The sequence below is a fragment of the Apium graveolens genome, unplaced genomic scaffold (genome assembly GCF_009905375.1).
Source record: "Apium graveolens cultivar Ventura unplaced genomic scaffold, ASM990537v1 ctg5016, whole genome shotgun sequence".
Classification (NCBI taxonomy): Eukaryota; Viridiplantae; Streptophyta; class Magnoliopsida; order Apiales; family Apiaceae; genus Apium; species Apium graveolens.
The window spans coordinates 135,539-147,382 of NW_027418786.1; the positions used below are offsets into that span (position 1 = coordinate 135,539).

Genomic DNA, 11,844 nt, shown 5'->3' on the forward strand with positions numbered 1-11,844 from the left:
TTCACTCAAGTTGACAATAAAACGGCACTAACCACTTCCCGGTTTGCCGTGTCCCCATAGTAATGCTTCAAACGCTGACCATTAACATTGAATGCTTGGCCCAGATCATTTTCAAAAATCTCCACCGCTCCATGTGGAAACACAGTTTTGACAATAAAAGGTCCAGACCACCTTGATTTCAACTTTCCAGGAAAAAGTCGGAGACGAGAGTTGAATAAGAGAACTTGCTGCCCCGGCTCGAATGACTTAGGATATAACTTCCTGTCGTGCCACCTTTTCACTTTTTCCTTGTACATTTTGTTGTTCTCGTACACTTGGAGTCGAAATTCATCAAGTTCATTTAACTGAAGCATCCGCTTCTTTCCAGCTGCATCTAGATCAAGGTTCAACTTCTTCAACGCCCAATAAGCCTTATGCTCAAGCTCCGCAGGTAAATGACATCCCTTACCATAAACAAGTTGAAACGGGGACATCCCAAGTGGAGTCTTGTATGCTATTCTGTAAGCCCAAACAGCTTCATCGAGCTTTAAAGACCAATCCTTCCTTGACGGACAAACAACTTTCACTAGAATGCGCTTGATCTCTCTATTAGACACTTCCGCTTGACCATTCATTTATGGATAATAGGCAGTAGCAACACGATGATTCACATTGTAGCGCTGCATCATAGAAGTTAACTTACGGTTGCAGAAATGCGACCCCTCATCACTTATGATTACTCGTGGTGTTCCAAACCTTGTGAAAATCTGCTTATGAAGAAAATTCAACACTACCTTTACATCATTCATTGGTAGAGTATTGACTTCTACCCATTTTGAGACATAATCGAATGCCAACAAGGTGTACTGATTATTGCAGGACAAGATAAATGGCCCCATGAAATCAATTCCCCAAACATCAAAGACCTCGACTTCAAGCATCACATTTAACGACATCTCATCCTTCCTCGTTAGATTCCCCACTCTTTGGCAACGATCACACCTTAAAACGAACTGATGAGCATCCTTAAACAAAGTAGGCCAGAAAAAACCTGCTTGCAGAATACGAGCTGCCGTCTTTTCATCACTATAATGTCCACCATAAACTGTGGAGTGGCAGTTTCGTAATATCCCCTCCGTCTCACAGAATGGGATACATCTCCTAATGATTTGGTCAGCTCCCTTTCTAAACAAATACGGTTCATCCCACATGTACCACTTCACCTCATGCAAAAACTTCTTCTTTTGAGCTGTATTCATATTAGGAGGCATTATATTGCTGACAAGATAGTTCACAATATCTGCGAACCATGGCTCTTCCTCCTGAACTGCGAACAACTGCTCATCCAGAAAAGATTCATTGATCAATGTCTTATCATATGAAGTAGAATCGGGATTCTCCAATCTAGAGAGATGGTCAGCTACTTGATTCTCAGTACCTTTTCGATCCTTGATCTCTAACTCAAATTCCTGTAGCAAGAGCACCCAACGAATTAGTCTAGACTTCGAATCCTTCTTGGAAACCAAATAGCGAATGGCCGCATGATCAGTGAACACTGTCACCTTTGTCCCAAGCAAATAAGATCGAAATTTTTCAAAACCAAAGACTATAGCCAAGAGCTCCTTCTCAGTAGTGGTGTAGTTCATTTGAGCTCCATTTAAAGTCTTACTAGCATAGTAGACCACATGAAAGAGATTATTCTTGCGCTGCCCAAGAACTGCGCCCACCGCATAATCACTCGCATCACACATCATCTCAAAAGGCTCTGTTTAATCAGGTACCGTAATAACTGGTGTAGTTATCAAACTCTTCTTGAGAGTCTCGAATGCCGCCAAGCATTCATCATCAAATTTTAAAGGCACATCCTTCTCGAGTAAGTTGCACAATGGCTTAGATATCTTCGAGAAGTCCTTAATGAAACGCCGATAAAAACCCGCATGACCAAGAAAACTACGGATTCCCTTCACAGAAACAGGTGGTGGAAGATTTTCAATGACTCCCACCTTGGCTTTTTCCACCTCAAGACCCTTGCTAGAGACCTTATGCCCAATGATAATGCCTTCACGCACCATAAAGTGACATTTTTCCCAATTGAGCACCAAATTAGTTTCCACACACCTTTTAAGCACCGCACAAAGATTATTCAAACATTCATCATACGAATGTCCAAAGACGGAGAAGTCGTCCATGAACACTTCGACATTATTTCCAATCATATCAGAGAATATAACCATCATACATCTCTGAAAAGTGGCAGGTGCGCCACATAAGCCAAAAGAAACTCTACGAAAAGCAAACGTGCCAAATGGACAAGTGAAGGTAGTTTTTTCTTGATCCTCTGGTGCAATGTAAATCTGATTATACCCCGAATAGCCATCCAGAAGACAATAATACTCATGACCGGCCAACCTGTCAAGCATCTGGTCAATAAATGGAAGAGGGAAGTGATCCTTCCTCGTGGTCTTATTCAACTTTCTGTAATCCATATATACCCTCCATCCTGTGACTGTTCGAGTGGGAATGAGCTCGTTCTTCTCATTTACTACCACAGTAATACCTCCTTTCTTAGGTACACATTGCACGGGGCTCACCCAAGAATTATCAGAAATAGGATATAAGATTCCTGCATCCAGCCACTTCAGACTTTCTTTCTTTACCACTTCTTTCATGATAGGATTAAGTCGTCGTTGTTGCTCAACTATTGGCTTACTACCTTCTTCTAGCAGAATTTTATGCTTGCAATACGACGGGCTGATCCCTTTTATGTCTGCTATAGTCCATCCAATAGCCAATTTGAATTCTCACAAGATCCTTAAGAGCTTGTCCTCCTCACTACCTGAAAGGTCAGATGTAATAATAACAGGTAAAGTAGATGCATCACCTAAAAAAAGCATACCTCAAGTGTTCAGGCAATGGTTTAAGCTCCAAGGTAGGTGCTTCCTCAGTAGATGGTTTGAGCTTTCCTTCAGCATTTTTGAGGTCAGAAGTACCAAGAAATTCAAACGGCATGTTTAGCTTTCGCCTCCAAGGAGAAGCATTTAGATATTGTAGTTGCTCATTGCCATCCTCATCATCACTGTCAAACTCCCCCACTAAGGCTTTCTCTAATGCATCAGACATTAGCATATGATCAAGTTCTGAAGTTACCGCAGAATCAATCATATCCACCTTTAAGCACTCCTCGTCTTCTGTAGGGAATTTCATCGCTTTGAATACATTGAATGTCACATCCTGATCCTGCACCCTCATAGTAAGTTCACCTTTCTGCACATCTATCAAGGTACGGCCTGTAGCCAAGAAAGGTCTCCCCAAGATTATGGGAATCTTCTTATCATCCTCGAAATCCAGAATAACAAAGTCTGCAGGAAAGAAGAGCTTATCCACCTTTACTAGCGCATCCTCCACTATGCCTCGTGGGTATGTAATAGAACGATGAGCCAATTGTAGAGACATGTAGGTGGGCTTTGGATCAGGCAAATTCAACTTTTTGAAGATAGACAACGGCATCAGATTGATGCTTGCTCCTAAATCGCACAGGCATTTGTCAAAAGACAACTTGCCAATGGTGCAAGGAATGGTGAAGCTACCTGGATCTTTAAGCTTTGGAGGTAATTTTTGTTGCAGCACAACACTGCACTCTTCCGTTAGAGCAACGGTCTCAAGGTCATCCAGTTTCACCTTTCTTGAAAGAATACTCTTCATAAATTTCGCATAACTAGGCATTTGCTCCAGAGCCTCAGTGAAAGGTATATTGATGTAAAGTTTCTTGAACACCTCCAGAAACTTATCGAACTGCTTATCCAGCTTTTGTTGTTGCAATCTCTTAGGGAAAGGTGGTTGAGGATAGAGCTGTTTCTCCCCTGTATTATCCTCAGGCAGAGTGTGTTCAACAGTAGTCTTCCTTGGTTCCACCACTTTCTCCTTTTGCTTAGCTTCTTCATCACCAACTTCAGCTACTCCATCCTTTGCTTTTTCAGCATCAGCAACTTTTCCAGACCTTAAGGTAATAGCCTTGACTTGCTCTTTAGCTTCCTTTCTTCCTAGCACTTCAGTATCACTGGGAAGTGTGCCAGGTTGACGATTGAGCACTGCATTGGCTATTTGACCGATTTGATTTTCCAAGGTCTTGATAGAAACAAACTGACTTTTGTACAACAACTTAAGTTCCTCGAAATCAGCACTAGAAGGTGGAGCTGAACCTCCTTGTTGAGGATATGATTGCCTTTGAGCATAATGTTGTGGTTGCTGGAATCTGGGTGGATTAAACTGTTTACTTACGCCTTGCTGACATGGTTGCTGAATAGCATTATGATTATTGCTCCAGCTGAAATTTGGATGATTTATGTTGTTAGGATGATAGGTAGTTGGCACAGGCTGTTGCGGTCGCTGATAATTTTTCACATACTGAACAGATTCATTGACAAGAGAACGCTGATCCGTAGCATGAGAACCTGCACAAAGCTCACAGACCATAGCTATCTGATTGACTCCATAGGTGGCTAAAGAATCGACCTTCATAGACAGCGCTTGGAGCTGCGCTGCAATAGCTGTAGCTGCATCAACTTCCAGAATACGTGCTACCTTCCCAGGCATCATCCTTTGAGTTGGGTTTTGAAGCTCATTTGCAGCCATAATCTCAATAAGATTATATGCCTCAGTATAGCTTTTGGCCCACAAGGCACCTCCAGCTGCTGCATCGAGCATGGGCCGAGATTGGGCCCCCAAACCATTATAGAAACCAGTGATCACCATCTAATCAGGCATACCATGATGTGGACACTTTCTCAACATCTCCTTGTAGCGCTCCCAAGCTTCGCACATGGATTCTGTAGGCTGCTGCACAAACTGAGTAAGAGCACTCCTCATAGCCGCAGTTTTCGCCATTAAATAGAACTTTACCAGAAACTTTTACGCAAGATCTTGCCAAGTAATAATGGACCCAGCTGGTTCAGAATATAACCAGTCCTTAGCTTTATCCCTCAGAGAGAATGGGAAAAGCCTCAGCTTGATAGCCTCATCAGTCACACCATTATATTTGAAAGTACTACAGATCTCGACAAAATTCCTGATGTGCATGTTGGGGTCTTCAATAGAAGCACCTCCGAAAGAAACTTAATTTTGCACCATCTGAATAGTGCCCGGCTTGATTTCAAAAATGATAGCCTGAATAGCCGAATGAAGGATGCTCGATTGAATGTCATCAATTTTAGGCCGAGAAAAGTCCATAAGAGCTGGATCTGCCGGAACTATATGATCACCCATGATTACTGGTTCTTTCTGCTCACATTCTGTATCCGAATCTTCAAAATCTATTTTCTCCGGAATATCAAGAACTTTTCTGTCTCCTCAGTCGTATCTAAAGTCCTCTTGCGAGTACGATAACGTGTTTGCATAACTGCTCGCTAAAGTACCTGAAACACGACTGGAAACAATAAGTAACACGTCTTAATCAATAAGTCCTAATGACCACTGATGGTAAGTACATAAACTAAACAAATACGCTGAGTCCCCGGCAGCGGCGCCAAAAACTTGTTAGAGTGAAAACACACGCTAATAATACACGCAAGTATACGCGTTCGCAAGTAATATAGAATACTTTCTAGTTCGTTACCACAGAGACTCAGATTAATTATTTTCAATTACTTTTACTCACCAATGTATGATTACTTATCAATGTCAAGAAAATAACACTTTGATTTGATTAACTAATTATTAACTATAATTAACTACGAGAATTAAACATTTAATTGATACTTGAATTAACAATATTAAACACACATGAGATCACAACTTCATTACTACTTCCTTCAAAAGTTATTGTTATTAACCTTAGCATGTAACGGTGATGATTTTAATCGAACAACACGAAACTGATAAAAGCCAACTTTCATTGTACTAATACCATTCTACCAAACATCCACAATTAAGATAGAAGTTGAATAGGCATCAATTATGTTGAGACCCTATATGTCTACAGAATTTGACAACATAACGATTTAAGCACAAGTTATTCCTTATGATTATACAGGGTAAGTAAAACGGTTAGATTTATCCACTAATCATGCATACACATACATGAACCTATGCTAGCATGGCAAGTTCTAAACCTCAAGATCCACCGTCGCTTCACCAGAGATTAACACCCTATCCTATATGTTCGCGATGCACATAAGATGAATAAGCACAACCAATACTAGATATCATACAATCATCACACACTAAGGTATTAAACAACTATCTAAAGAATTCCATAGTAAATCCGTTACGACCCCATGATTACGATTAGCCCATGATTGAACTCATCGTCACCATGGGTTCATATGAAAACATGATAATAACACACGAGAATAACTAAATAAACTACTTATATTAAACCAGAGTACGTCACAAGAGTAAATAGGTTCAAAGTAAAGAAAACTAGCATCCACTGTTACAATGAATAAAAGAATCACAAGAAACTAAGCTTCCTCTTCATTGCGGTGTGCTAAAACGGTCTTCTTCCTTATCTTCTCGCTCCTCGATTGATACTACGATTGAACACACGTGAAACGTCTCTGAAATCTACTTATATAGAAGCCCCATAATTCCCAGCTATCCAAGAAGTTAGAAGTCCAGCAGAATAAGAACTCTAAAAATCAGAATTTAAATTCACGCCCCTGAGCAGCCGCTCAGCATTCCTGAGCGGGCGCCCAGCTTCCTGAGCGGCGGCTCAGCCAGGCTGAGCGGGTGCCCTGGCCCTTTCTGGAAAAAATCTTTATTTTGCTCCCGTTCTTCGTTGCATTCTGCTTCTATCTTCCCACTTACAATGCCAAACACATACTAAGGCTTATTCTTGATAAAATCTCTCCACAAATGCAAGTAATACCCTGAAAGGCGCAAATACTAGAAAAACGCATCAAATAGGCAAAATACTTGATTTCAAGACATCAATTCAAGCTATTATAAGACATTCTAAGTGGTATAAAATGCCACTTATCAGCAACCAAGTTAGATAAGGATACTGGTAAATCAGTAGATATTACTAACTACAAAGGTATGATTGGCTCATTACTCTATCTAACTGCAAGTAGACATGATATCATATATGCTACCTGTCTTTGTGCAAGATTTCAGGCTGATCCAAGAGAACCTCACTTATTAGCTGTGAAAAGAATTTTCAAGTACCTTAAGGGTACAGCTGATCTAGGATTGTGGTATCCTAGGGAATCAGATTTTAAGATAATTGGTTACTCAGATGTAAATTTTGCAGGATGCAAAATAGACAGGAAATGCACTAGTGGAAGCTGCCAATTTTTTGGAGGCAGATTGGTTTCTTGGTTTAGCAAGAAACAAAAGTCAATCTCCACATCAACTGCAGAAGCAGAATATATTGCTGCAGGAAGCTGTTGTGTACAGATTCTTTGGATGAAGAATCAGTTACTGGATAATGGGTTAGAATTTTCTAAAATCCCTATTTACTGTGATAATCAAAGTGCTATTGCTATGACAGGTAATCCAGTTCAACACTTAATGACAAAGCACATCAGCATTAGGTACCATTTCATAAGGGAACATGTGGATGAAGGTACAGTGGAATTGCATTTTGTTCCAACAGATCAACAACTAGCAGATATCTTCACAAAACCATTATGTGAATGTACTTTTATAAGATTGGTAAATGAACTTGGAATGGTTTCAGGTTCTTTCTCTAAATCTGCTTAGTTTTTGTTCTCATGCATCAGACTTTATGATCAGTGTTTACAGACTATATTATCTATATGTAATATGTGCTTAATTTGAAAATTCTTTAAATGCTGGTTGTTATCTGATGTGGATTTATATACTCTGATAAGTGTTTTGAATGTTCTGTGACTATTCAATCCAATGAGGATAACTGTGCTAGATGTTGACCTAGTAGTCTTTAACATACTAGAAATCCCATATTTGAATTAGTTGTATATGTGGAAACTCATTAACACAAGCATATTCTAATATTGAGCTTAGTCAAGTTTACTTTGTGTATCTTATTACTACGTCACAAACTAGATTCTTGTTTCTTATCTGTCAAATTCTGATGTCAGTAAATCTTAAGAATGAACTAAGTGCTGATAAGCCTCACTTATCAAAAGAAAAGAAAAGAATAAAAGTCAGGTACTCATTTGAGATCTAGAGTAAAAATATGAAAGGGAAGACCCAAGGGCATTGCTGGTATTAAGTAATATGCATTAAAAAAACAAATATTTTTCTTGGTGACTTTTCACACTCTATGATTACTGGAGAAATACTCTGATGACAGCATAAATTCTGATAAGCAGTCGTGACTCACTTACACTGAGAAGCCACTGTAAAAGGGAATTTCAAAAGATGCATAAAATGAGCACAAACAGTTGAGGTGGACTCTTGCATAAATTTGTTCTATAGTAGACATCATGACTGATGACATATTTTAAGCATTTTTCTTAGTTATGCCTTATTTGTAAGATGTACTGAAGTTGATCAGACTTTAATCCTTATCTGATATTTTGCTGAATGATTACACTTTCACTCCATATGAATGATGAAAAATTACTGTGGTGATTAAGTTGTTTTTGACAAATAGTTAGGTGTCATTTGCATAAATTCCGAGGACAAGTTTTGATGGAAGTTTTGATGATTAAACTTTAAAGAAAATAAGTCAGTATTTGTATGAAGAATTACTAAAAAAAAGATATTCATTTTTTGAGTACAGAAGCCATGTTCTGATGACTGTTAAAATCTGATATAAGTTAAGTTCTAATATTAAATCCTGATGAAATCTTTGATGCTTACGTGGCATTTTTCTTTACTTGACTTATTTGTGGTAAAATCTGAAACAGTCATATTTAAATCAGAATAAAATTGGGTGAGATAAAAATGGTCATAATCATTATGGGTTAGTGGTTAACGTGTTGGTTTTGAATAACTGCATGTGCACAATAATTATTGCCTATTTTACGTGCCCATTAACCCCTATTTTAACTTTTTACTGACTGTTCATGCGTTCTTCAAAAATATAACTGTTGGGTGAAGAGAGTATATATATGGGAGTGAAAAGATTTTCTAATCTTTTATTTACTTTTCTATTTTTCATCTCTCTTATTCTCTCTTTCTATAATATTCTCTGAAGCGGTCTTCTTTCAGGACTTTTATCAAACACTTTGCAAACACTCTCTGTCTCACTTAATTTCTTACAGAGATGGCACCAAAAGATGTGATTTTCAATGGAGCTAAGTTTGTTCCTAACAACTACTCCGCCATTCTTAGCAAGGCTGAAGCTCCATCGGAACTTCACTTCATTCAGGATTTTCTCACTAATTCTGATATTGGGTACGCTCTAACCCAACCTGATGCAGTCTCTGGAACTCAAGTGCTGGAGTTCTGGAGAAGTGGAGTTTATGATGATGGTGGTGCTCAAGGGTCCCCAAGTATAATCTTTTCATCAGGGGAGGACGAGCATGTCGTAACTTTGGCTACAGTACGCCAAGCACTGCAGCTGCCTGAGAACTGCGCCTATTCCACTGTTGAGGAGCCAGTTCTTCAAAATATGATGGCCAGTCTGGGGTATGAAAGGACATTGGCCAAGCTAGGTCAATTGAAGAGACCTTACATAAGGAGGTAATGGAGTTTCTTCTTTGACTGCATCACCAAGACTTTTGTAAACAAATATTCTAATTTTGATGCCATCCCCATCCTGAGTCAACAAATCGGGTATGCTCTCATTAATCAAACTAATTTTGATTATGCAAGTGTTGTTTTAGGTTTCATTGGGGATAGGATGACAGAAGATAGAAATACTGTCTATTTTGCTAGATTCTGTCAGCTTATTTATAGCTTGTGTTGTGATAATAAGCCCCAAGTAGCTCATGAATTACTTCCATCATTCAAACTATCCAAAAGAGCTTTTAATGACTTATTATCTACTGATAATAAGAAGGCTGTGTTGAGACCCCTCCAAATATCTTTATCTGTCAAACAATCCTTAATAATCTATGATCCAGTGAAATACACTGCATTATATCCTAATGTCCAACCATCAGAACCTCAACCATCAACACCTACTACCTCTACACAAACAACTCAGACTTCTCAACCATCAGCACAAACAACCAGACCTTCATCTTTCAAACCTTCTAAGAGAACAAAGTCTGTTCCTCAACCTCCACAAAAGAGAAGGAAGATGATTCTCAAAGATGAGTCTGAGAGTGAAGAGGAAACATTTGAAGCACGAGTTCATGCATCTGAACCTGTGATAGTTGAAGCTGAGAATGTTACTTCTCAGAAAGAAACAGCAGCTCAAAGTTCTAACACTTTGAAAAAGAAATTTGTCAATTTTGATGCTGCTGAAGCAACTCCTTCATTGGCAAGGAGATTGAAGAAAATGAAGGCAATGAGGTATTTGGCTAAGGCTACATCAGAAGATACTGAAGAAGCTGAGGAAGGGGATCAGGAATCACTGATCTCACAAGAACCAATTATTATTACAGCCCTTCCAGCTCAAGCCAAAAACACTGCTAATGACACAGTTCTTACCCCTCCTGTCTCTCCTATTAAAGCTACAAATGATGCTAAAGAATAAACTGATATTTCTGAAATAGATATTTATAATTTGAATATACCTGAAGTTCTTTATCTGGAGGCTCCATCTACATCAAAGACACCAGCTCTGGAGATAAATTCTGCTGATCAGAATTTAGATGATGTAAATCCTGAATCTCCAGTTTCTTCACACACTGTTGAGCTCTCAGAACAGAATGAGTCTTCCTCAAGTTCTGATGACAGTGTTTCTGCTGAGACTCTAGTACCTATTTTGGGCAAGGAAGAATTGGTGAAGAAATTTGTTGAAAATGAAGCACCTATTCCTTGGGAGGATACTCACAGAGGTGTTGAGTGGACCAAGAAGTGGAATGAATCAGATTTTATTCCATGTTCTAAAATTCTGACAGAGCATATTGCAAAAGCTGATGAGTTGCTCACAAATGCTGATTTCAAGACATAACTCAAGATCACAGCTCTGTCTACAAAACATCTTCATGGTCTACATATTGCTACTCATAAAAAGGTTGATACACTCAGACAACAAGCTGATAAGCTCGATCAGGTGCTCAAGCCTGACAAAAACATGTATATCAGACCTATTTCTGAAAAAGTTGCAGCCATTGAGAAAACTCAAGAGAAGCAACAGGCCCAAATTGCTGAGGTTCTGGTTAATCAAGCTTCTCAGAAAGCTCAATTTGATGAAATCCAATCTTCAGTTGAACTTCTTCTTTCTCTCTTACTTCCTGATGATTCCAAAAAGGGGGAGAAGGTAGTTAAGTCCAAATGCTCACCTACTCAAGAACTGAAGAAAAAGGATGATAAAGGTGATGACCAGGGAAACTCTGAAAAGAGCATATGTCAAAGAAAAGTTCAAGGAAAATCTTCTATTCGGAACAAGTCAAGTTTTGATGCTGTGAATGCTCAAAGACTGAAGTCAAGTGGTGATAAGCAAAGTCTGATGTCAAGTTCTGATATTCTGATTTAGTCAGGATCTGAAGACTCTCAGAAGTTCTTACAAACTCTGAAGTTAAAGGGGAAGCAGACTACTGTTTATTACAAAGATCCTAAAATCCAGACACTTGATGAGGAGATAGCAAGAAGATTATTTCTGAAACACAATCCAGGAATGGATTTAGAAACTCTCAAGAAGGAAGAAGCTAGATTTGCTGCTGAGAAGACAAATCCTAAGTCTAAAGCTTCTGATGCAAAGAAACCTCCAAGGCCAAAGGAAAAGGGCATTGTGATCAAAGAAAAGTCAAATTATGAAACTTCAAAGTTCAGAACTAGATCATAGACTGAGAGTAATCCCAAAGACAAAGGGAAAGGAAAAAA

General features: G+C 38.9%; 1 non-coding gene across 1 annotated transcript; it reads left to right on the top strand.

Moving 5' to 3' along the window:
- The first annotated feature begins 4,741 nt into the window (after positions 1 to 4,741).
- Positions 4,742 to 4,848, top strand: LOC141702409 (small nucleolar RNA R71). The gene has a single exon (XR_012567092.1). It is a non-coding gene; the product is annotated as a small nucleolar RNA R71 (small nucleolar RNA).
- Positions 4,849 to 11,844: the final 6,996 nt, after the last annotated feature.